Here is a 27,954-nt window from a genome sequence, read left to right on the forward strand (position 1 = left end):
GGAGAAAGACATTTGACTGGTGACAATTCATTCTTACGTCAAACTTGGGGAAGAATTTGAGAGTAACTCCAGAGAAATTAGAAGAGTCAGGTAAGATCCTGGGAAAAGACCTGTGGGTTAGGGCCCACTCAAAAGATACACCGTTGAATGATTAAAAGAAAGATTGCACCGGTAGAATTAAATGGATTGAATGAGGTAACAACCTCGAAATAGTTAGAATTGATGCGGAGTCGAAACACGAATCTTCAGAGATATCATCAGCACTCCGGAACAATTGAATAGCAAGCGGGGAATGATTAAGAGATATACCGGCATGAGAAAGCATTTGAAAGGAGGAAAGGGCTATAATCAACACTGAAAGCTTCAATTGAATCCACCAGAAAAGAATACGAGAATGAATAATGATAACCTTGAAGCTTCCTGAGCATCTTCCTGAGAATCACCAGATAAGAACATTGATGGAAAAGAATGGAGAAACTTCACATCCATAAGATGGATACATGATTAAGAAATCTGAGTCCTTGAAGAAAGAGGGTGGGAGGGCGGGAAAACAAAGGCAACTTGGGGCAGATGGAATAAACACCGTTGAGAAAACTTATAATTGATCTTGCGGATGGGAGAATGATGGGATCATCTCGAAGAGAAACGCGCCGGTTGGAAATAGAATTTAGATGGCAATCTCGATGATCAAGAAGGATTAGCATCCACATAGAAATATGAGAACACCGCTTAGAATAAGGTATTGAATCAACACTTGACTTCAAAGCAACTCGAATACCACAAATAAAACAAAACAAAGGATTTGGCTTGCAGAATAAGCCGGAACAAACATATGATATAGATTTCGTCCGAAGTTTTCGTGGTGGGGCCCACACGGGCTCGATCGTACATCACCATCATGTACAAGGCAGTGCACATGACATACAAAGCGTCCCCGAGTCGGCATAGCCAAGGACTCTTTAAGACACTACGAGACCACCGTAAAACCAACCGTGGATAGGCGGACCACTAGACGTCGAACCCCAATCTCATATCATGCATCTGTCGGAAAGATATCCTAGGAGCTACTTGAATTCCCACTTATAAACTCCCAAAACTTTCTGGTTATGCAATCTGGTGTTGGGGATACAGGGGACACAAAATATCTCACCCAAACTAACAATCCCTAGATCCAGCTGTATCCATCCGTCAACACATAACCAAGAAACCTTCGGAAATCGTGTACCTTAACCTTCGAAAAGCATCCGTTATATGAGCTATGGCAATACTCCTGAACTCCCGCCCCAGTACTGGGTGGCGTCGAGGTGATCTCACCAACAACTGCATAAAAGAGATTTTCGATGTCAGCGAAAAAAAACTTAGGTATTCCAGAACTGCAACGATAAAATTGTGACGACAACACCTCGGAGCTCAACTCCCCGGGACACTGCCACAACCCCTAAATGTCAGGAGGCACCAATAACAATGTTCTCATCACAAAACCATCGGAACGATTCCAAGATACCCGCGTGATCCTAAATTTTTTTTAGTGAAATTTGAGGAGAGGAGAGTCAAAACTTCTACGCCAGAGGGCCTCACCAGAGCGACGAAGGGACTGAGGAGTAAAAAGAATCCTACTCTCCGATATATATAATCCTAAGACTCAAAAACAATTTTTGTTCTAGACTCAACAACGCCAACAATTTGATAAAGCAGGGGGCTCCTAAGTCGGGGATGGCTCTGATTACCAACTTGTAACGCCCACGATGCAACTATATCTCCCACGTGTCGAGGCACGACTTAGAGGCATAACCGCATTGTGGTTTTGTCGCAAGAAGGGTCATCTTCACACAATCCCATGTAATGAACAAGAATGGGATAAAGAGTTGGCTTACAATCGCCACTTCACACAATACATAAATAAATCATACATCAATCAGAGTACACACATAGACCGACTACGGTCAAATCCAAATGAAAAGAAGATAACCCCAAATGCTAGATCCCCGATCGTCCCAACTGGGCTCCACTACTGATCATCAGGAAACGAAATATAGTAACGACCAAGTTCCTCGTCGAACTCCCACTTGAGCTCGGTTACGTCACCTGCACTGGTATCGTCGGCACCTGCAACTGTTTTGGTAGAATCTGTGAGTCACGAGGACTCAGCAATCTCACACCCGCGAGATCAAGACTATTTAAGCTTATGGGTAGGATAGGGTAATGAGGTGGAGCTGCAGCAAGCACTAGCATGTATGGTGGCTAACATACGCAAATAAGAGCGAGAAGAGGAGCAACGCACGGTCGAGAAGCTAGAAATGATCAAGAAGTGATCCTGAAACTACTTACGTTCATACATAACCCAATCAGTGTTCACTTCCCGGGACTCCGCCGAAAAGAGACCATCACGGCTACACACGCGGTTGATGTATTTTAATTATGTCGAGTGTCAAGTTCTCTACAACCGGATATTAACAAATTCCCATGTTCCACATAACCGCTTGCATGGCTCTCGAAAGTTTATACCCTGCAGGGGTGTCCCAACTTAGCCCATTACAAGCTCTCATGGTCAACGAAGGATATTCCTTCTCCCGGGAAGACCCGATCAGTCTCGGAATCCCGATTTACAAGACTTTTCGACAATGGTAAAACAAGACCAGCAAAGCCGCCCGATGTGCCGACAAATCCCGATAGGAGCTGCACATATCTCGTTCTCAGGGCAACACCGGATGAGACATCCTACGAGTAAAACCAGCCCTCAAGTTTCCCCAAGGTGGCCCCACAGTCTGCTCGGTTCGGACCAACACTCGAAGGAGCACTGGCCGGGGGGGGGTCTAAAATAAAGATGACCCTTGAGTCTGCAGAACCCAAGGGAAAAGGGGATAGGTGGTAGCAAATGGTAAAACCAAGGTTGGGCCTTGCTGGAGGAGTTTTATTCAAAGCGAACTATCAAGGGGGTCCCATAAATCACCCAACCGCGTAGTGAACGCAAAATCAAGGAACATAACACCGGTATGACGGAAACTAGGGCGGCAAGAGTGGAACAAAACACCAGGCATAAGGCCGAGCCTTCCACCCTTTACCAAGTATATAGATGCATTAAGTAAATAAGAGATATTGTGATATCCCAACATAAACATAATCCAACATGGAGCAATCTTCATCTTCACCTGCAACTAGCAACGCTATAAGAGGGGCTGAGCAAAAGCGGTAACATAGCCAAACAATGGTTTGCTAGGAAGTGTGACAAAGGTTAGAGGTGGTTTCATGGCAATTTGGGAGGCATGATATAGCAAGTGGTAGGTAGCGCAGCATAGCAATAGAGCGAACAACTAGCAAGAAAAGATAGAAGTGATTTCGAGGGTATGGTCATCTTGCCTGAGATCCCGCAAGGAAGAAGAACGAGTCCATGAAAAAGACAAACGGACGTAGTCGAACGAATCCTCACAACTCTGGAACGGAACCGAAGCTAACGAGAGAAGCAAACCGGAAAGAAGCAAACAACATAGTAAACAACCATCAGATAAACATGGCATGATGCACAATCAAGTATGATGCATGTTCGGTTTAATGAGCATGGCATGGCAAAGTGCAACAAACAACACTACAAATTAAGTGGAGCTCAATATGCAACGAGTTGCATATTGACGAAACACCACATTCAAGTTATTTAGTTCGCTCTTGTTTATGTACCCAACAAAGTTAAATGTTGTTAAACATGGCAAGAGGGTGAATCGTAAATAAACTAACTATTTAGGCAAGTTTAAATGAGGCCGGAACAACAAATAACAATTCCGGAAAATCCCCATGTGCATATTTTAGTTTTGGTACTGTTCTGCCATAAACACAATTTTAATGTTGTTAAACAGCAAAATAAAGTGCACCATGTTAAACTAGGCATTTTTCTAAACAATTTACATATAAAGTTTATTTAAAATGGAGCTACGGTTATTTAGTTATGAAATAAATCATTTTAGCATGGCATTTGAGCAAAATTAAACAAACAGCATTTTAAACATGGATGCAAGCAACATATTATGAAACTAGATAAAGTTCTAAGCATTTTACATATATAATTCATTTTAATCCGATGCACGGTTGTGGAGTTATTAAATGCATGATCATGAGGGTTTTTCTGCAAAACGGTAATTCTCTGGATAATTGGCAAAATTTGCAGGACCAGGAAAAAACATATCGGGCCGAATTAGAGCTACAGGCCAGAACAGGACATGGGCGCTGGGGGTTTCTCACCATGGGCCATGGCCCAGTTGGAAGCAGAGGGAGGCCGGTGGATCTGGCGAAGAGGAGCTGGGCCTTGGCGCGACCCACGAGCAGCCGGATCGGTCAACGGGCGAGGGGCGGGCGAGATGCTCTGCTCGTTACTAAAGAACGAGCAACAGAAGCAGCGGCAGGTTCACGGCGATGCAGAAGACAACGCCGGGGAGGTTCTGGCGACGGGGTCGGTGGGAACCAGCGAGGGCGGAGGAGATCCGGGGCGGCAAGATCTTGGCGTCCGGGTTTCCCGATCAGGACTAGGTGAGGCAGAGGTCGCGGGCGACCTAGTCGGCGCGCTGCAGCTTCGAGGCGTCGGAGCTCCCTGTATGAGCAGACAGAGAGAGAGAGAGATGTGAGAGAGAGTGAGAAGAATGGAAGGAGGGAGAAGAGAAGAGATGGGCGCAAGGCTCATCTGGTGGTCAACGACGATGGCACGGGTCAGCGTCGGGCACAGGGTCGGGGTCCGGCAGTGGCGCATGTCCATGGCGCAGGGTGGGGCATGGAGGAGCTCCTCTCCTCCGGATGGAACTGGAAGAAGAAGGCAGCGGGGCACTTGTCTCTGACGAGGCCGGTCGAAGACGTCGGGTTCAGGCAGCGGAGCTCGGGCTCCTAGATCGAGAGGGGCGCGGGGAATCGGGCGCCGTGGTGCTTTGCTCCCTGGCGAGCTCAAGCGAGGCAAGGGGATCCACGGGCACGAGGAGAAGTAGAGGAGGCCGAGGCAGGGAACGACGAGGTGGTGGCTGCTCCTGAGATCGAGTGAGGACGAGGGAAGCAGGGGAGATCCAGGAGAGGAGTGGCGGCTGCGGGTTGGCTCGGGATGGATCCCGAGGGAACCAGAGACTGGCGGCGGGGAGGAGGATCCCTAGAAATTAGGGATTTGTCTGATGATTGCACTGCTATTTATAGTAGGTGGGTGTGGGTAGGGTTATCTCGTCCCTTCGTTTGTAATCGGACGGACCAAAATAAATAGGTTAGGAAGTCCAATAAATAAAACGAAGATATCTTAGGGATACTTGGAGATGATCCGGACCCAACGGTGACAACTGTCCGGGTTGAGTTCGGGGAAGTTTCGGACATGCACGCAAAGGGGGGGGGGGGTAAGGCGGTCACGGACAAGAGGGAAGCGAAAACCTGATGGGACTCGGAACGGTCAACGAAAGAAAGGGGGAAACGTGGCAACTACGAGCGGATGCAAGTTTTGAAAACATGACGGCAACGGAGTGCCGATGCAATGCGAAAGATGCGATAATGAATGCAACAAACAAACGAAAAACATGACAACAACGAAAAACATGGAAGCCGTCTGGAGCGTCGGTCTCGGGGCGTTACAATGGTAAACCGCTGTGACGTCACCTGCTATTTAAAACTGTGTATAACCGACCTTCATTAATGAGCCTCCGACAATCGAGGCGACAGCTCCGCCTCACATCCAAAAATTTGGCTCCTCGATTTTCGCGCCTGTCGTTTATCTCCCTTATAAATAGGGCCAGGGGGTCTTTCCATTTTCCTCTTCGTGCTTCTTCGCTTCATCGTCATCCTCGCGACGCCCGAGCCTTCGACCTCGGCCGCCACCGTCAACCTTCGACTGCTGCACCAACCTTGGCCGCTGCATCAACCTGAACGTACCAGAGCTCCTCCGCACGCCGCCGCTGCTCAACAGCCTCCGTAAGTCTTCCCTTTCCCTTACCATAGATCTGTACTTAGGGTTTCTGTCGTTCATCAGTGTTCGTCGCCGCCCTTCTTTTTCCTTATTTATATCCATGGATTAGATCCAAAAACCACATAGATCTCGCGCGGTAATAGTTTTAGCACCTGTTTGATATCCAACTCATCTCAACTTGGTGAACTTTTAGTACGCTGGAAATTAGGTCAGAATATATTTTGTTTTTCCAACACGCGGTAGATCTGAAATTACCATAGCAAGATGTGAAACCTGTTTTTCCCTTCACTTATACATCTTTAACACCAGATTTGGTGGTTTAACCTCATAACCAAAATGATGACCCAGTAGATACCATTAGTCCCCTGTTGAACCGCCAATGTATTACACAGTTTCCATCGTCAGACTCCGGTTTACGGATAACCCAATCCGGTTTATCAATATGCTTGTATCCTCATATCGTTGTATAGTTGCCCACTGTAAATCTTAAACCGGCAATAATCATGTTTCAGATTTCCCTTGTCATGGCCAAGCAAGTCTATGAATGCAATTGGGCTCCCTCTCGAGTAACCAAGGAGCAGTTAAACAACCTTGTTAAAATGGGCGCTTTGGCCAAGAAAGATGTTATCCACTGGAGGGTCCCTGGCCTGGAAAATCCTCCTACACCCAAGGATGGAGAGGTAGTCGTGTTCGCTGATCATCTCGGATGAGGTTTTAGCCCTCCCGGTTCAAAAAATTTCTGGGATGTACTGGCTAGTTTTCAACTGCGCCCTCAAGACATCGGTCCCAACTCTGTAACCAACATCTGCCACTTCCAAGTCTTTTGTGAGGTTTATCTGCAAGAGGAACCTTTAGTCGAACTGTTTAGGGATTTCTTTCACTTAAACCATCGCACAGAGTTCTCAGATGGACCCAACACGGAATTGGGCGGAATGGCGGTTCAGAAAAGGAAGGAAGTCACCTTCCCTCATCCCAAACTCCACAGTCACCCCAAAGAGTGGAACCAGACTTGGTTTTACTGCATGGATATATCTCCATCTGATGAAAACCCCCTGCCGGGTTACCGCCCTTAACGCCTTAGCAACACACATCCTTTTCCTCAAAGGTTGACGGCAAGAGAAAGGGCCAACTATGCTCCCCAATTATCAAAGCTTAGAGCCTTCATGGTGAATGGTTTGAAAGGAGTTGATCTTGCTCGTTGCTGGATAAGCTGGAGTGTTCTTCCCTTAAGCCGGCGCACTGGTTTGATGTGTGAGTATACGGGGAGTTTGAAGGACGTTCACCAGCACATTGACATTCAGCTTACAGATGCAGAAGTCACTGAGGCCGTAAAAAAGATACTGAACGAACCGGAGGCTATCTGTGCCCAAACCGGACTACTCCCTTTCTGCACCTTCAACAAACCACCAGCTGTAAGAATCACATAATATTTTTATCTGTAGTTGTGTCTGTCCAAATATTCTCTGAAAGTGTGACTATTTTCTGACAAGGTGATGATCCGTTCTGGAACAAGAAACCATCTCAAGACAAACCGGCGAAGCCGCAAGACAAACCGGTCAAGCCAGTTCGTCCAAATACCAAGGTTGTTAAAAAACCTGCCAAGAAAAGGACCACTGCATCCTCCGATCTACCAGCTGATGACGATGTGGGTAATCCGGAACCAGAGGTAGAACTTGACTCTCTTGGGTTCATTTTTCGTACATCTAATTGACAATGATTATTATCAGGACGACGCTGAAGGCAGTCATGCTGAGGATGTAGAGGTAACCATTCTTTCCTCCGATTCAGATCCACTGCCAACATCGAAAATCCGTCAAGGAAACCGGAAAGTAAAATTTTCTCACCCTCTTGCTTACTTGGACCCAAACTTTCTTTTGAAGACGCAGCAGCACGAGGCTCGCCGTACAACCCGGCACAGCGGCCAGGTAGTTACCTCCGCCGGTTTACCGAACAGTCCGGTTCGGAAACGGCGATCAGAGGTCTCTTATCCTATTGATACTTCATACCCCAAAGCTGGTTGTTTCCGCCAACCTCTTAACCCGTCTGATTCAAATTATCAGGGTACTTCTCACTTATCTTCTGGCGAGTCATCGGCCACAAAGCTTCCACCCCTCAAAACAGTTCCTGGGTGAGCTACGCACTTATTGTTTATCCTTGATGTTGCTATTTTGATATACTGTACCGACCCTCATGTTTATTTTTCTCAGCACCAAGCCCAGACCCGACAAGAAAGCCCGGTTGAATAAACCGGCTGATGAAGATGTGGCTGCTAAACCGGAGAAAACTCCAGATCCTGAAGAAACCAACGTTGATGCCATGCTGAATGACCCACCGCTTCAAGATCATGACTTCGTTGCTGAGCAGGCAGAAGTTGACACCACCAGCCATGCTGACCAGCCAACCAGCCCTGTCCGAGCTGGCACTAAACCGACAAGTCCAGTCAGAAATACTGACAAACCGCCAACTCCAGAGAAGGCTGGTGATGACCAAGATGATGACATTATGATTACTGGCACTGGCCACACCACTCCTGGCAATCCTGTTGCTTTGTCAAAGCATACTGCCAAGGATGACCTCTCTGCTATCGGCAAAGGCAAATGGAATGCCGATTTATCAAGCTATGCCCATCTCAACGCTCAAGACATTCACTCTGGCTTCTTGAACCGTCTGTATACCAGCCGTGACTATGAAGCTAGTTTGGTAAACTTGATGAAGGAGCGATATGAGGTAACTTTCATAAGTGTTTCTCTCTTATATTTACTTGCAGCTCATCACACTACCAAAAAAGACACATCCGTGACATTTTGGGCCGAACGAATTTTTTTTCTGTCATACATATGACACTTCTATGACGATAATTGTGACAAAACCCGGTATCATCATAGATGTGGTGGGATCCTACTTCTATGACAAAAAATCACGACAGAAAATGGGCTTTTCGTCCTGGGCGGGCCGGAGACGCAGCTGCATGACATTCTTTGGGCCGTCCATGATGGAAAAAACCGTGGTAGAAGCGAGGGCGAGGAAAATTTTGGGGAGTTCCCGGTTACGGTGGGAGGTCGGGGCCCGAGTGATGTGTGTTTCTCTCGTACACGTACGCGCGTGTGTGCGAGGCGTTGGCTCTAACTGAACCCGAGCGAGGCGTTGGGCTCTAACTGAACCCGAGCGATTGCACTGCAGGCTACGCGTTACTGAACCCGAGCGATCGATCGATGGCTGTTAACTGAACCCGATCGAGCGATTCCTTCGCTACTGCTGCTAACTGAAGCCGATCGATGCTGCCTCTGGGATGAACAGTGAGCGTTGCGGTGGGGGGGGGTGGGGGTTGGATGAACAGTGAGCGGTGGCGTTGCCTCTGGATGAACAGGACCCCGTGGTGTGGAGGGCTGGATGCACAGTAGACGGTGGAGGGGTGCCCGTGGAAGGGTGGTTGAACAGGACCCCGTGGTGTGGAGGGCTGGATGAACAGTAGACGGTGGAGGGGTGCCCGTGGAGGGGTGGTTGAACAGTAGCCGGTGGAGTAGCGCGCGGTGGAGGCTGGATGTACAGGAGCCCGTGGAGGCTGGAGGAGGTCGACAGTAGCCCATGGAGGCTGGAGGACGTCGACGGTGGAGATGAACAGTATTCCGTGGAGTCCCGTTTTGCGGTACGCCACACCCCTCCCGATGAATAGGACCCCCGTTTCGAACGTAGGAGGTCCGTTTCATCCATTTTACGGTACGCCAGACCCCTCCCGATCAACAGGACCCCCCTTTCGACCGTACGAGGTCCGTTTCGTCCATTTTGCGGTACGCCGCACCCCTCCCGATCAAACAGGACCCCCGTTTCGACCATAGGAGGCCCGTTTCGTCCGTTTTGCGGTACGCCAGACCCCTCCCAATGAACAGGATCCCGTTTCGAACGTGGCCGGTCGAACACAAGGTCGTTTCCTCCGTTCTGTGGTACGCCAGGCCTCGTTTCCATCGCATGTTTCGTCCAAGACCTCCCGATGAACACTACCACGTATTCCGTTCCGACCCAGCCGGTTGGCTCCCACGCGTTCCGTTGCCTCCCGATGAACGCGACGCATTCCGTTGCCTCCCCATGAACACGACGCATTCCGTTGCCTCCCCATGGACACGACGACAACGCTGTTTCTCCGTTCTGACCCAGCCATGTCAACGAGCCCTCGCCGTACGTATGCGCGAGTAGGCGTTCGAGACCCCGCCCGTATGTACACATACGTGGCCGTATTTTGTTTCTTGCACCCTGGCCGCTGTACGTACGTGTACATGCTACGTGTGCGCCTCTACTACGACACGTGCGCGCCTCTACATCCACCAGTATATATGTACGTACACGTTCGCGACCAGAATGACAACACTACGTACGCTTCGACCAGGTGGGTCCCGACTGTCAGGCACTTCCTTGCGTGTGAAGATGTAGGTGGTGGGTCCCAGCAGTCAGGGGGGCGAATCGTTTTGTTTTTTTGCCCAAACGCACTTCCTTGCGTGCGAAGGTGTAGCTGGTGGGTCCCAGCAGTCAGGGGGAAACATTTTTTTTCGCAAAATACGATGGCCCGTCCGGTGGGTCCCCGCTGTCAGGTGGAGGAATAATTATTTTGCACGTAATAAGGAGGCACTTCCTTGCTGTGGCCGTGGACCCAGCTATCAGCGTCTCCACGCACAGTACTCTTCCGATGGAAGTCGGTCATTGACCACATTGACCACACCGCGCCGAGAGCACCATGGCGGTGGATGACGGCGAGGCCTAGGAAGGGGACGACACAGAGGCAGGGAAGACTCGGTAGTTGTTTCCCACGCGGAGGGGAGTATGACTGTACGAGGGTTTACTGGTTCGTCTGTCGTCGCCGGAGAATAACAGCAGGTGTGGGTGAGTAGAGGGATGGCTAGGCCAGCGATGGGAGTACGGTGGGGCGGTGAGGCCTGCGCGGCAGCACAGCCGACCGTGGGGAGGAGGGAGCAGGCAGTCCCGCCGGCGCTTGTTTGAGCGGCTGGAGCAGGAAGAGTAGGAAGACCAGTGCTTGTGCGTCAACCTTTTTCTAGGAAAGCCTCAAATCTGTGGAAAATAGCATACAGCCCATCTGCCATTATTTCTAATAATTTACAGCCCATTTGCTAATTCTTAAGGTTTTTTTGGAGCCCATATTCTTTTTGTTAGCATTACAGCCCATATTGTGGCCACAGTTAAATAATTATACGAATTTTTGCATATTTCGGTGCGGTCCGAACTGTTTTTAATCCCGAAATTTCGTCTCACATTCAAACTGATTTTAAAAATAAATGTGTATCAATATAAAATCCAACAAATTCTCCATGCATAAAAATTAATGTAATTGTTGAGGATATAGACCTTAGAGTCACCCGCCAGGAGGGGCCGGGTTACTCATAATGGTCATTGCCAGAAGCCCGGCGCCAAGCTTGAAGACGGTGGGCCAAAGATGGGCTTAAGACCCGGATATGTCTTAAGGCCCGTAGTTACAATCATTATTATGGTAGAACTTGTAGTGTAAGGCAAGAGTAGTTGAGAGTCCGAGCCGGACACTCTTATGAGCCGGCCGGGACTCTGAGAGTTGCTGGGCGTCAGCCTCCCTATAGAAAGGGACGACCCGACAGCGGTTTAGGAAGAAGCAAGATCTCGTCGAGAGCCAGGCATAGCAATTAAGCTCCCTGGTCATCGAAACCCTAATCAATACCATCTCAACTGGACGTAGGCTTTTACCTTCACCGTAAGGGGCCGAACCAGTATAACCCTCGTGTTCCTTGTCCCGTTAACCCCTTCAAGCTTCCTAGCGGCGATGGCTCCACGACTAAGTCCTAGCTTGAGGACATCTGCCGTGACAATTCCACGACAGTTGGCGCCCACCGTGGGGCCAGCGCACGGTGGATTTGAGTTCTTGAAGGGCAGCTTCGAAGGGCTCAAGGGATACGCTGTGGACCGGATGACCAAGAGTCGTCGCGGCAAGCTCTACATCAACAATGCAAACTGGGGCCCCGACGCCGGCTCAATTGAGTACGGGTACCGGGTCCCCTTCGGTGGAATTCATGTTTTCATTGGCAAGGTTGGTGAGCTGGGCCCTGAGCCGGATCTCTGCGCCGATCTCATCGAGACGGCTCAGCGCGCACGACCCGTCCGGGCCCGGCCTGCCTTAAAGGACGCTTTTGTGGGATGTATCCATGGAGGGCTCTCTGATCGATCTGGATCGGGTGATGAGACGGCCGCCGGCCCTGATGGCGAGTCGTCCACAGATGAGTCAAACTCGTTGTATCAACTTCAAGATGGCAGGCTCATGGGTTGTTCCGATGGTGATAGTATTCCGGACCCGTTTGAGCCGCCAAGTCAGGTGGGAGTCTTTATGGCCGGTGCACAGCCTGTTCAGAACCGTGCTGCTGGAGCGGGAAACCCGGTGCCCTCTCCGGCTCAGGTGCTGATGGATCTCACGGACAAGATGACGGCCCTCTTAACTGCCGCGGTTGACCCGGCGGATCAAGCTCAGCATGATGCGGAGGTGGCGCAATTAAAGTTAGATCTAGTGAAAGCTAAGGAGGACCTAGCAGCGGAGGGGATCAGGATGGCTGCGGAGAGGGCGACTCTCGACGCCCGAACACAATTGATCCAGGCGCAGTCTTTCCGGCTCACGATGGATCAGAACACGTCCAATGAGGTCATGAGAAGGAGGCATCAGAAGGCCCAATCTCGGCTCCCTCCGGTTTACGATCCACGAAGCCTCTTCAACACGCCAGGTGCAGGGTCTAGTAACCCGCCAGGGGTCATAGTGCCCGGGTCTGGGACCCCTATTCAGCCACAAGTGATGGGGCCTCCCCAGGTGCCCCCTGCCCCGCCTCAGTACGTGCCAATACCACCGGGTCATTATGCCAACCCGCTGGAGAACATGGTCGCCGCGGCAGCACGGCTGGCGGCTCTCCCAATTGACGGCGACTCTCCGACGGCTATTGAAACCCGCCGGGTCAGGGAACTCCTTCAGACAGCACTGGCGCAACAAGAGGCGTACTCCTACAGCCGGTACATGATCCACTCGACCCCTCGTCCAGGCCGGAGCCCGAGTTACAGCAGACACATGGTCTCAGCGACCGGCTCAAGTAACGTCCGACGCCATGACCCGCCCCCTGGCCATGCCCCGGCTCATAACGGAGCCTTTCATGCAGTAGACCAAGACAGAGTGCAGCAAGAGGCGGAGTAGGTGCCTCAGTTGACGGCTTACCAGATTCCCCCGGCTTACCCGACGACGTCTGTCGACGTGGGTATCCCCACCAGGACTGGGGGTGTCCCTTGTTTAGTACCAGCTATCCGCAATGAACGTCTACGCAAGGACTTCAAAGGCCCTAGGAAGGTGCCTAATTACACGGCTGACTTACAACCCACAGCCTGGATCGAGAGTTACGAGATGGCCATGGAACTGCTGGAGGTCAGTGAGGCGGCAATGGCCAAGTACTTCACCATGATGTTAGATGGGACTGCCCGCACTTGGTTGAAAGGGCTACCACCGAATTCCATTGGGTCTTGGGCTGAGCTGAAAGACCGGTTCATCCAAAACTTCAAGGATACCTATAGGCAGTCTATGTCAATTGTGGATTTGACTAACTGTAAGCAGCAGGAGGGTGAATCCACGACACATTGGGTTCGCTGGGTCAAGGAGATCATACATTCATCAGATAAGATGGATGCCGGCTCTGCAGTCTTAATGTTGGAGCAGAATTGTCGTTTCGTGCCCCTGAAGATGAAACTCGGGCGGCTTAAGCGCGATTGCAATGATATGGGTACACTGATGGCGGCTCTTGTCAAGTACGCCGATTCTGATGGTACCAAGGACCCCGCTTCAGATGATGAAAGGACAGGGAAGGGAAAGAAGAATGGCAATGGCAAGGGTCCTCAGCATAACCCGGGGAATCAAGGAGGTGGCAAGCGCAAGGCCGATGGCAGCCTAGAGTTTGTAGCCAACGCCAGCTCACAGGGTAATAACCAGCGACGCAAGGGGATGCCCCCTCCCCGAGCCAGCGGGTCAGGCCCGACGCTGGAGCAGCTGTTGAATGAGCCTTGTCCAAAGCATGGCTCTAGAGAGAAGCCAGCTACCCATCTATGGAAGGATTGTGCAATCATGAAGGCCTTTAAAAATTACAATGACCCGGGCGGCGGCTCAGGCGCCGGCGGTTTTCATGGCCCGGGCGGCGGCTCAAATTCTAATCCTCAGAACGGTCAAGGGGGCTTTAATCAGCAGTCTGGCCAGGGTCATCAACAGCAGCAGGGGGGTTATCAGACCAATCCAAAGCAGCTTAGCGGTGGACAGTATCATGTGTTTACCACCAGTCTGTGTAAGCGAGATCAGAAGCTTCATAAGAGGGCTGTGAATGCTGTTGAGCCGGCGGTTCCACGCTACTTGCGGTGGTCTGAGCAGCCTATAGTGTGGAGTAGGGAGGATTACCCTCCCCGGGTGGATAATCCGGGTCACTTGGCCTTGGTGGTGGCTCCTCAGGTGGGAGGATATAAGTTCACTAAGGTGCTCATGGATGGAGGCAGCAGCATCAACATCCTCTATTATGAGACGTTCCGTCGTATGGGGTTGATTGATAAGAACCTCAGCCAGTCAAACACTATTTTCCACGGTGTGGTACCTGGTAAGTCGGCTTATCCAGTCGGCAAGATCGACTTGGAAGTGGCCTGTGGAGATGAGCACAACTACAGGGTGGAAAAATTGACCTTTGAGGTGGTCAAGATAAGAAGTCCGTACCATGCCATATTTGGGCAGCCGGCTTACGCCAAGTTCATGGCACGGCCGTGTTACGTGTATTTACAGCTCAAGATGTCGGGTCATAATGGGACCATTACGGTTCATGGAAGCCGGAAGGTGGCCCTGGAGTGTGAGGAAGGCGATGCAGCTTATGCAGAATCTGTTTCTGCAACAGAGGAGTTAAAGTTTTACAAGGACAACGTTGACCCAACTGATATGACCTCTCTGAAAAAGCCGACTACGGAGCATGAGCCGGCAATGAAATTCAATTCGGCTGATGAGACTAAACTTGTTGATTTCGTTCCAGGAGATTCATCTCAGCAGTTTAGCATCAGTGCCAATCTGGATCCAAAATAGGAAAGCATGCTCATCGAGTTCATTCGTGAGAATAGGGACATCTTCGCATGGAAACCTTCTGACATGCCAGGTGTACCTAGAGAACTCGCTGAGCACACTCTCAATGTTGATCCAAAATTTAAGCCGGTCAGGCAGTTCCTTCGGCGGTTCAATGAGGAGAGGCGGAAAGCTATTGGTGAAGAGGTGGCCCGGCTCTTGGCGGTCGGGTTTATTGTTGAAGTCTTTCACCCAGAGTGGTTAGCTAACCCGGTGCTCGTACTCAAGAAGAACGACACTTGGCGGATGTGTGTGGACTACACGGACTTAAACAAGGCGTGTCTGGCTGATCCTTTTGCCCTTCCCCGTATTGACCAAATTATTGATGCTACGGCAGGTTGTGCGCGCTTAAGTTTCTTGGATGCTTATTCCGGTTATCATCAGATCAAAATGGCAGTTAAGGACCAGGAGAAGACGGCGTTCATCACTCCCTTTGGAGCCTTCTGCTATGTATCTATGCCCTTTGGACTCAAGTGTGCACAGGCGACTTATCAGCGTTGCGTGCAGAACTGTCTTCATAACCAGATTGGGCGCAATGTTCATGCTTATGTGGATGATATTGTGGTTAAATCTATAAAGGAGGAAACCCTGATAGATGATTTGAGGGAAACCTTTGATAATCTCCGGGTTTACAAGATGATGCTTAACCCGGCCAAGTGTGTTTTTGGTGTTCCTGCAGGCAAACTCTTGGGTTTCTTGGTTTCTGACAGAGGCATTGAAGCTAACCCGGAGAAGATCAAGGCCATCACCTCCCTGGCTAAGCCGGCGTGTATAAATGATGTGCAGCGCTTGGCGGGTCGCATCGCTGCTTTAAGCCGGTTTATAAGCCGTTTGGGTGAGAAGGCCATGCCATTATATCAGTTGATGAGGAAAACTGATAACTTTGTCTGGAATGATGCAGCTAATACTGCCTTTGAGGATTTGAAGAAGCAGCTGGCAGAGCCCCCAGTCCTTGCTGCTCCGGTTGATAAGGAGCCCTTATTACTGTATGTGGCGGCGAACACACGAGCTGTCAGTGTGGCTGTGGTGGTGGAGCGCAAGGAAGAGGGTAAGGAGCATCCGGTTCAGCGGCCGGTTTATTATGTCAGCGAAGTTCTCATCGAGTCCAAACAGCGGTATCCACATTGGCAGAAGCTTGTTTATGGTGTGTTCATGGCGAGCCGGAAGCTTAAGCATTATTTCCAGGGTCATCCCATCACTGTGGTTAGTTCGGCTCCTCTTGGTGATATCATTCAAAACAGAGAGGCCACATGAAGAGTAGCTAAGTGGGCCATAGAGCTCGGACCTCATGGTCTCAAATACGTGCCACGCACTGCTGTTAAATCTCAGGCCTTGGTGGATTTCATCAATGATTGGACAGAGTCACAAGTGCCCGAGCAAAAGCCGGATAACACATATTGGACTATTCACTTTGATTGGTCCAGGCAGTTGGAGGGCTCGGGGGCTGGAGTCGTATTGGCTTCCCCTAAGGGTGATAAGTTCCATTATGTGCTACAATTGATGTTTCCTTGTACCAACAACGCAGCTGAGTACGAGGCCTTGCTCCACGGTCTTCGGATGGCTAAGGAGATGAGCTTGAGCCGGGTAAGGTGTTTCGGTGACTCAGACTTGGTGGCTCAACAAGTATCAGGCAAGTGGGACTCTAAGGACCCTCTCATGGCGGCTTATCGCCGCGAAGTTGATGCCATTGCTGGGCACTTTCAGGGCTACCAAGTAGAGCACATTGATTGCAGGAAGAACGAGGCGGCTGATGCCCTAAGCCGGCTGGGCTCTCAGCGAAAGCCGGTGCCGCCTAATACTTTCCTGGATGTCCTGTATAACCCTTCTGTTACGTTGCCTACAGAGGAAGACTTGGCTGTCCCTGACCCGGAGGCACGACTGGTGGCGGCTCTCCACATCATACCGGACTGGACAATGCCCTATCTGGCTTACATGACCCGGGGGAGAGTTGCCTGAGGATGAAACTTTGGCCAGACAAATAACCCGGCGGGCTAAGTCAATGATTGTTATCAATGGCGAGTTGCATCACCGCAGTGTTACGGGAGCATTCCAGCGTTGTGTCTCCCCTGAGGAAGGTCAAGAGATCTTGCGTGAGATTCATGAAGGGGATTGTGGCCATCACGCCGGCTCAAAATCTCTTGTGGCCAAGGCTTTTCGTCATGGTTTTTATTGGCTGACGGCTCAAGCTGATGCGGAGGACTTGGTCAGTAAATGTGATGGTTGCCAAAGGTTCTCACGACGGGCTCATGTGCCGGCTCAGGAGCTGAGGATGATCCCAATTACTTGGCCCTTTGCGGTCTGGGGGCTTGATATGGTTGGGCCTTTTAAAAGGTCCAAGGATAAGAAGACCCACCTCTTGGTGGCAGTTGACAAATTTACCAAGTGGGTTGAAGCGGAGCCAGTTAGCAAGTGTGATGCAGCCACGGCGGTTCAATTTATGAAAAAGGTGATTTTTCGCTTTGGCTTTCCGCACAGCATTATAACTGACAATGGCACCAATCTATCCAAAGGCGCCATGGAAGAATTTTGTCAACGAGAGCATATCCGACTTGATGTTTCCTCGGTGGCTCATCCTCAATCCAATGGTCAAGCTGAGAGAGCTGATCAGGAGATTCTGAAGGGCATCAAGCCCCGGCTTTTGGTCCCTTTGCAACGGACGCCGGGTTGTTGGGTGGAGGAGTTGCCCTCCGTGTTATGGAGCATCAACACTACTCCTAACAGGTCTACAGGTTTTACGCCTTTCTTCATGGTTTATGGGGCAGAAGCAGTCCTCCCCAGTGACATCCGTCATGACTCGCCTCGAGTGGCGGCTTATGTTGAGGCGGATAATGAGCAGGCGCGCCAAGATGCTCTTGACTTGTTGGACGAACAACGTGATGTGGCAGCAGCCCGCTCAGCGATTTACCAACAAGACCTGCGCCGTTATCATAGTCGCCGGGTTAAATCCCGGGTCTTCCAGGAAGGCGATCTCGTGCGCCGGCTCATCCAAGATCAAACAGATGCGCACAAGCTATCCCCGCCTTGGGAATGGCCCTTTGTGGTCAGCAAGAATTTGCACAACGGGTCATATTACCTCATTGACATTCGGGAGCACAAAGATTCACATAAGTCGGAGGAAGAGACCCGTCGGCCGTGGAACATAGCTCAGCTTCGGCCTTACTACAGTTGAGCCACCGGCTCTCATAATGTACATATTTCTCTCGACCATGTATATATTATGATAAGCAATAAAGCAGGACCTCTGTCCTTTTTTCTCCTCCAAATGTGCACGTGTTGTTTTCATTGCAAGATTACATGATAACTTGAAGGAGGATCCGGCTTATGACTGTATTCGAATCTAGCCGTCGGTAATAAGGTCACTTGGGGGCTTCCTGTTCAAACATAGGTCGTATTCGAACCAAAGAGAACATAGCTGTCGATACCCATTTGATTGGCAAAGTGCCGAGCTCATTGGGGAGTTTTCTTTGATCATATTTGAATCTTAGTTTAACCCCTTTGGGAGCCGACGTGGATCGTATTCGAATCAGCGTCGTTAAACAAATCTTAAAATCACTTGGGGGCTTCCTGTTCAAACATGGGTCGTATTCGAACCAAAGAGAACATAGCTGTCGGTACCCTCTTGATTGGCATCGCCACACCCACTGGGGGCTATATGATCGCATTCGAATCTTAGCATAACCCCTTTGGGACGGGTCTCTGGTCGTATTCGAACTGGAAGCCCCTAAGTTTTTCTGACTTGTAGCAAGTTCTTCTGATTATGTCAAGTATGCACGGCCGGGTCGCACTTTGCCGGCTTAACTTTGATTTGCAGTACTAGTCGAACTCAATTGGCGTTATTAAGACTGGTAAACCGGAATTGGGGTACCAACCTCATAGCCCGGGTTATCTAAGCCGACAGTGTGCTTGCGGGCTGGTAAGTGTGTTGTTACGATTATATCAAGGACATCATTGAGGGCCAGTCTTTGGTGAATCATATTCCGGGTTATAGGCATAAGACTATGTTTCTCCATGCGGTAAGCCGCCTCGAGACTTGTGATTTGTCTTTTCATGCAGGGTAGTTAAAGACAACTATTTCAGCTTAAGGAATATGACTGATCAACTGTAACCCGGAGACATACAAGGAAGCAACTTTCATAAGGATTCAGCATTCAGCACGTGCACGATGGCACGGCACAGTTAAAGTGTTGACCCTATTCTATTACAAGACTCGTTGAGTCCAAAAGTGTGAAGCATTGTTTCACATAAATCGTCTACAGAGTTACGACGCTTGCTGGGTTGAAGTCTCCGGCTCATCCCTCTCTTCTCCTCCGGCTGTTCCCAAGGTCTGGAAAGTCGACGACTTCCAGTCGATGCTGCTCAGAGCTTTGAATTGAGCTTCCTCGTCAATTAACCCCGCCGGGTCAATCTCCGGGGCGAAGGTGTGCTTGCGAGTCGGCGGGATTAAGCTGAGGGCCTCATAGCGCGGAGTGGGGATCCTCTGATTCTCTGCATCGTAACCCGGCTGATACTTAGTCAGATCTGTATCATTGCCAATCAGAGTGGCCACCGGGCGTACGATCTTCACGCAAGCTGCGAAGTCCTTCTGGTCGAAGGCGGTGCCGTCTTCCTTCAAACTGGGGTAGCCCAGAGCGATGTCCGCCGGGTCTAGCTCTGGAAGGAACGCCTTAGCCCGGCTTAGAGCCGCTATGGCTCCGGCTCTTGCAGAGGCTCGTCGCAGCTCTTGGATGCGTTGAGGAAGAACGGCGAGCCGGCGAAGAACCTCAGCCAGGTGAGTCAGCACCTCGTTGGATAGGGCCACCACAGCCAGAGCACGCTGTGACCCGGTGTAGAGTTGCTCCACCAGGGTGTACACGGCTTTCAGCTTGGTTACCACGCTTTGGTTGAGGTTGGCGCTTCTGGGACCTGTTTAACAGAATAAGATAAGCCGCCGACAAGGATGAGTTATGAGATATACAGATTCTAAACATGATGAAAGCTGGTGAGATGACTTACCGAAGATTGCGGCAACCATCTGGGACACTTGGCGCTTTAAGCCGGAGAGTTCGGTGGTCTTCTCTGAGAGAGCCTTCTCCGCCTGTTCGGCCTGGCTCACCAGAGTGGCCTTCTCTTCGGCCCAGGCTCTCGTTCAGCATCAAAGTCTGTCTTCAGCTTTTCTTGCGCAGCAATGCTGGACACAAATTTGGCGTTTGCTTTCCGGGTCTCCGTCTCTTGCGTCTTCAGACGGGTCTTGAGATCAGTGATGTCAGCTTCAAACTTCTTGCTAGCAGCCTGCATAATTTCCGGGTTATAGCATGAACAGTTACTATGCAAATTTAAAAGTCCCAAGCGTTTTCCAAGCAAAGACACTTGGCACTTGGGGCTAATGCGCATCGAACGTTCCTATCTACAAATTTCCGGTTCATGGAAGTAAGCCAGAACTTAAGTCTACAACATATTCAATCATAAGTCGTCTACTTGGGGGCTAGCATGGTAAAGGTAACTATGCAGTAAGTAAGAATACAGAAGAGTGATACCTCAGACTTCTGCTGAATCTGGTTCACCATGGCGATCTCTAAGTCCCGGTTCTTGTGCACTTGGTTGATATAGCCGGAGATGACCTCTTCAATGCTCAGATTGGCATAATCGGTGAGGTCCAGATTGGCCCGGTGGCGCCCTAACAACTCCTCCTTAGCGGAGCACTTGGCCAGCGCAGTAGGTCTCCTCGGCTCAACATATTCCGTCCGGGTGATTACTACATCCGGGTCATCTGCTGGTTGAGCCGAGCTGGAGGCCTCCGGGTTAGCAGAAGCTTCTGCTATGGGCTTGTTGGTTGGAGCAGCGGCCTCAGGAGCACAGGCAGCTGGCGGTTCTTGAGCGGCTATCTCCGGCTCAGGCAAGTCCGGCTCATCGGCCGGCTTGTTCTTCTTCGCCCTTTTGCTGAGTTTTGCTTGGGCACTGAAAAGACAGAAAGGTTAAGCACAAAAGTGTAAGTAAAGACAAAATACAACATGAGGTGATCATCACTACCCGGGCACGGTCTTGAAAGCTGGCAGATTCGACTGCATAGAGTCGCCAGAAGAGGGGGAAGTTTCCTGATAATTTGAGTCAGAAGAGTTGAGCGGTTGACGTATAACACCTGCCAAAGGATGAAAAGGGTACAACTTTGAGATCACCTCGGTCCGGCGTTTCTTCGATGCGTCAGGTAACCCGGAGGAGAGGTCAGTGTCTTTGTTGGTCCGGGTGTGCCGACGGCTTTCATGAACCTGTCGCTTCAAAATAAATTGAGGATCTTGATAAGCTAAAGGATGTGAAAAGCTTACTTTCCGGGTTACCCTTCGGACTTTCAGCCTTGGCAAGGGCTCCGAGTCGGAGGAAAGTGACATTACCTCTTCAACCACCGGGTTACTTGCGCCGGTGTCATCCTGTTGGTGAACAATATTGGTAAGGTGGGCAAAAATAAATAGCAGATATAACAAGAGCTTACAGGTTCAGGGGTTACCTCTGACTCGGAGCTGTCACTTAATTGCATCAGCTCTGAAGCAGTAGGCCTACTTCCCTTCTTGTGGGGAGCGGCTTTCTTGGCGGCTTTCTTCGCCTTCCTGGCCTTCTTGGCCGCCTCGTGGTCATATTTGACCTTCCAAAATTTGTCATCAGCCTGAAAAATACAATGATGATTTCTTAAAGATTCAGATGAAGGTTATCTGTAGACGGAGATAAATGTTCAAATCAGCGGCTTACTGCTGGGGCTGGGTTGGTCTTGCAGAAGGGGGCTAACCCGGTCCTCCCGCAGTCTGCCAAGCTCTCGTTCAAGAGAGCCTTGGTCATGTCCTCAGCAACATCTTCAGGAAGATCGTTGCGACTGTGTCTCTGGGGGTCATCCTTTCGGCCCGTGTATTCGCACATTAAGCCGGGGCGGCGGCTCAATAGGATCACCCGCCACGAGATCCAGACCCGGACCAGATCGATTCCATTGAGACCATTGCCCAGGAGAGCCTTGATCTTGTTTATGGTGGGGAGCAGAGGTTGGCGCTCCGCCTGAGTCAACTTGTCAGACAGAGGGTGAGTTGGTTCCAGACGTGAAGGGCGAAAGCCGGGCAGCGGGCTCTCGTCAGCCGGCGACGTGTCTTGGCAATAGAACCACGTCTGGTTCCAGTCTTTTGGGTGACTCGGCGGCTCGGCGTAAGGGAAGAGGCAGTCTCTCCGTCGCTGAATGGAGATTCCGCCGAGTTCCAAACTTGGCCCGTTGGCGCACTCATTCTGGCGGTTCAGGTAGAAGTGCTCTCTGAAGAGCAGCAGGCTGGGCTCTTCTCCAAGATAAACCTCGCAGAACACTTGGAAATTGCATATGTTGGACACCGAGTTGGGTCCTATATCTTGTGGCCGCAGGTCAAAGAAGTTCAGCACGTCTCTAAAAAACTTTGAGCTGGGCGGTGCGAAGCCCTGGCTCATGTGATCCGCAAAAATGACCACCTCCCCGTCCCTTGGCTGTGGTCTCTCCTCTGATGGGTCGGGGGCACGGTAGGACATGGCGTCCTTCTTGGGCAGGTAACCTGACTTGACAAAATCCGCTAAAGTCTCGTTGGTGACATTGGACCTCATCCAATTGCAAGTGATGGAGGCTTTAGGAGCTTTGGGAGGCATGGTGAAAGTCGGCAGCCTATGATAAAAGGAAACGTCCGGTTTAATTATAAGCCGGAGGAAATTTACAGTTCAATGTTAAAGTGGCGGCTTATGAAGGGGACTAATGACATATATCTAAGTGCACCGGGTTATTTAAGCCGCCCGAAGTATTGAGAGTAATTCGATTGTCTACGGCCTTATCACAGATGAGCCGGAAAATTCTATGGCGCATGGTCTCCTTTGAGTCGGAAGGTTCTACGGCGCGTGGTTTCTTTAAACCGGAAATGTAAACTGCCATGACTAAATGAGTGCAGTTTTTTACTAAGTGTGGTGAAAACAAGTTTCACACATTGCAGTAAATAATTTGGATCAAAATGGTCGGTCAAAAGGAAAGTTTCTAGACCTAAAAAACAGACGCAGGGGAGTTCTTGAGCTCGAACGAGGCCTTTATGCAGTAAAAAGAGGTCTACTTGCATTTGAAATGAGTACTAAACGGCCGCCGCACTGGTTCTATACTATCCTAAGATCAAAAAGACGCAGTAAAAAGGAAAACTACCAAGAACTCGCGGGCGGCGGCGAAGAACACGGAAGAACATGATGAACCTACTACAGATCTGTTCTACGGGGCAGTCAGAACTTACAGGTGCTGGTGAGTCGCGGAGGTCGCCGCCGTTTTTCTCTGGACACAACAGGTTGATGCAGCGGCCGGAGTTGGTGAGGAGGAGGAGACCCGCGGCGGCGACGGCAACAGAGCTTGAGCGGAGGAACAGTGGCGCGAGGAGGAAGAACGGGTGGCTGAAGGACCGACGGACCGGGCTATTTATAAGGATGAGCTCATAAGTGGGCGCGAGAAACGAGGAGACCACGGCGTGGTTATCGCCCCCTGAAACGCCTCGATTTTTGAGATGGCAGTAAAGATAAGATCCGTTGCGGATCTGGAAGATGACGTCACGGCGGATTACCCGGAGTCCAGAGGATGACGTCACGCCGGGTTATGGCCTTCACACAATTGTAAGACGGGGATTTTTGTGTCGAAAGGATTGAAGATTGACATGAGCCGGCTCAAATCAATCTGGGGCCTAATGTTGAGGATATAGACCTTAGAGTCACCCGCCAGGAGGGGCCGGGTTACTCATAATGGTCATTGCCAGAAGCCTGGCGCCAAGCTTGAAGACGGTGGGCCAAAGATGGGCTTAAGACCCGGATATGGCTTAAGGCCCGTAGTTACAATCATTATTATGGTAGAACTTGTAGTGTAAGGAAAGAATAGTTGAGAGTCCGAGCCGGACACTCTTATGAGCCGGCCAGGACTCTGAGAGTTGCTGGGCGTCAGCCTCCCTATAGAAAGGGACGACCCGGCAGCGGTTTAGGGAGAAGCAAGATCTCGTCGAGAGCCAGGCATAGCAATTAAGCTCCCTGGTCATCGAAACCCTAATCAATACCACCTCAACTGGACGTAGGCTTTTACCTTCACCGTAAGGGGCCGAACCAGTATAACCCTCGTGTTCCTTGTCCCATTAACCCCTTCAAGCTTCCTAGCGGCGATGGCTCCACGACTAAGTCCTAGCTTGAGGACATCTGCCGTGACAATTCCACGACAGTAATTTAAAATCTTGAAATGAAAAAAAGATATTTGAAACTAATTGCCGATTTGATGTGTTTTAAAAATGTACAGCCCATTTCTCATTACTGATGGGCCATTTTCTCGGCCAGCCGAATAAAAGCTCTCCTCGTCTTGAAAGATTTGCAGCCCAACAGGCCTGACAAAGCGACTTACTTGGAAAATCACAAAAAACTGGGCTGTAGCCGTGGACCCAGCTGTCAGCCTCTCCACGTACAGTACTCTTCCGATGGAAGTCGTTCCTTAACCATGTTGACCACGCCACGCCGAGAGCACCACGGCGGTGGACCACGGAGAGGCCTAGGAAGGGGATGACACGGAGCTGGGGAAGACGCGGCAGTGGAAGCCCGCACGGAGAGGAGTACGAGGGTTCACCGGTTCGGCTGCGGTGTGAGGCCGTCGTCGCCGCAGAATAACAGGGGGTGTCGGTGAGTAGAGGGATGCCCTGGCCAGTGGTGGGAGTAGTAGGGGGCACTGAGGCCTGCGCCAGCACAGCCGGCCACGGGAGGCGGGAGTAGGCTGTCCCGCCGGCGCTGCTTTGGCGGCTGGAGCAAGAAGATCAGAGATTGAAGAAACACGACGGCCGTTGGATTGACATCCAACGGTTACGTCTACTAGAATCGTTTGTTGACGTATATAATAACTAAAAAAATCTTGCATACGCGTCAACTAAACAGGCCCACAAGTCAGACCACTCCCTCTTTTTTTAATAATTTATATATAGCTCATGGCAACTTCTTATGCAATTTATTGCAGTCATTTTTTTGTTTGGCCGGGGCCAATTTCGCATATTTCTGTAGGTTCCAAACTATTTTTAATACCGAAATGTCAAGCCAGATTTAAAGTACTTTGAAGATATATTTAAATTAGGTTAATGCCCAGTGAAATAGGAATCTGAAAATGTGAAAAAATTCAGAAATTATAAAGTAATTGCCAATTTGTCATCTGCTCTTATATTTACAACCCATTTCATACTACTTTCAAGATTTGCAGGCGTCTTGAAAGAGTTGCAGCCCATCAGGGCGTAGAAAAATAAGTAGGCCTGGATTGGGTATTCTTCAGAAAAAATAAACTGGGCTCATTTTCACAAAGAAAAAATAGCTGGGCTGGTCACATGGTGAACATAAAATATAAGCCTGGGCTAGACGGGCCACAGCCCAGTTCAAACCCTGCTCCATCTCAATAATACCAAACAAAAAAATACTGCTCGAGTAACAAAAAAAATACTGCCCAGGTGTCAGCCGATCTTGTGCTGTTCTCTTGTCTATTGACTATATACACTCACAATGCCGTGAGTCCCAGATGTCAGGAAAACACTAGGAGGAAGCATTTTATTTTTCCATATGCTGACGTGTGGGCCCCTACTGTCATCCTCTCCACGTACTTCTGCCGATTCCTATTGTTTGTTGACCATGTTGACAACGCGAGAGGGCGGCGCCGCGGCGAGCGCACCCGCGCGGAGGACGTCGGCGTTAATGATTTAGGAGACGGTGGGGCGGCGATGCGTGCGCTGAGGCGCAGCCAGCCATGGGAGGCGGAAGCAGGCGGCCCCGCCGGTGCTGGTTTGGTTTTGGCGGCTGGAGGAAGATAGGACTGAAGAAACACGATAGACTGTAAAAGCAGCAGGAGTACTTAACAACCTTAACTGAAACCAGGAGGGGCACTTAACAACCAAAGCTGAAAGCAGTATGAGTACTTATACAGGTTCAACCGTACAAAGCACGCCTCGAACAGTGCTACTTTGCCTACAGTTAACCAAGGGTGAGGCCGCCAAGCCCCAGGACAAGGCCCAGGCGCCACCCCGCGCATCCAGAACCTTCTGAAAGCGGCTTCATCTCGCAACATGGTCAATAAACAGGATATTCGCTTTAGAGCCATGGAAAAGCATGAACATAATCTTCTGTCCTATTTTCCAAGATGGACGGGCCTTCATTATTTGAGACCACCCATGAATAAGTATCTTTTCACCTCCAAGGGGAATTGAGTAGGTCGACATAAACATCATGTTGTGACCAAGCGCAAGTCTGACCCGACCATGGTCAGGCATCTGTATAGGAACAATAGAACTCGGCAGTTCCTGTTTCAAGAAGATCACAGCTGTAAAACTGTGTGTAAGCAATAGTTTATGAACAACATATATAACAGAAAACAGCTCGTACCATAAGTTTCTCGACACAGTTGGACCTGTTCAACAAGTGCAGCAGTGGCACACATATCCCACGTGGCCTTCCACCATTGAAACGCCCCTCAAGGACCTCAAGACGATCAATAAAGTGTAGGAACTTGTGGATGTCGATCCAGTCAACTTCAGTGCCATTAGTAACAGCCGAGTTCTTACAGAGTAACAAACGAGCAGACTACTTAACTCTGAAAAAACCTACACGTGCCACCAATTATAAGAAAATATTAGTTAGAAGTAGCATCTTCGTGAGAGATTCGTTGCTACTTCTAAAGTTAAATTGTGATTAGTTAGACAGAATAGGTGGATTAAGAAGTAATCGAGGCAACAAGCAAGAACCAGATACAAAACTAACATGGATGAACAATTGGAACGACGTCAGGGTGGAAGATCGCAGTGAAGATGAGACCAGGTTCTGCTATTTCCATCAACATTCGTGCGCCAACTTTCAGTCTGTAACACTTGAGGAAGTTTATCCAAGTTTGGCCATAAAAAAAGCAGCGATCTTCTTGGTTCATGAACCCAACTCGGAACTTATATCCACGGCTTGTCTTCACTGTGACCATTAAACTAGTGTATTCAGTTATGGCAAGGCCGAGCATCTTGAGTACATGTGTTCTTGAAGGAAATATGCCCTAGAGGCAATAATAAAGTATTATTTATTTCCTTATATCATGATAAATGTTTATTATTCATGCTAGAATTGTATTAACCGGAAACATAATACATGTGTGAATACATAGACAAACAGAGTGTCACTAGTATGCCTCTACTTGACTAGCTCGTTAATCAAAGATGGTTATGTTTCCTAGCCATAGACATGAGTTGTCATTTGATTAACGGGATCACCTCATTAGGAGAATGACGTGATTGACTTGACCCATTCCGTTAGCTTAGCACTCGACTGTTTAGTATGTTGCTATTGCTTTCTTCATGACTTATACATGTTCCTATGACTATGAGATTATGCAACTCCCGTTTACCGGAGGAACACTTTGTGTGCTACCAAATGTCACAACGTAACTGGGTGATTATAAAGGTGCTCTACAGGTGTCTCCAAAGGTACTTGTTGGGTTGACGTATTTCGAGTGTCGGAGAGGTATCTCTAGGCCTACTCAGTAATACACATCACTATAAGCCTTGCAAGCATTGTAACTAATGATTTAGTTGCGGGATGATGTATTACGGAACGAGTAAAGAGACTTGCCGATAACGAGATTGAACTAGGTATCAAGATACCGACGATCGAATCTCGGGCAAGTAACATACCGATGACAAAAGGAACAACGTATGTTGTTATGCTGTCTGACTGATAAAGATCTTTGTAGAATATGTGGGAACCAATATGAGCATCCAGGTTCCGCTATTGGTTATTGACCGGAGAGGTGTCTCGGTCATGTCTACATAGTTCTCGAACCCGTAGGGTCCCCACGCTTAACGTTACGATGATAGTTTTATTATGAGTTTATGTATGTTGATGTACCGAAGGAGTTCGGAGTCCC

This window comes from Aegilops tauschii, chromosome 3 (genome assembly GCF_002575655.3).
Source record: "Aegilops tauschii subsp. strangulata cultivar AL8/78 chromosome 3, Aet v6.0, whole genome shotgun sequence".
NCBI lineage: Eukaryota > Viridiplantae > Streptophyta > Magnoliopsida > Poales > Poaceae > Aegilops > Aegilops tauschii.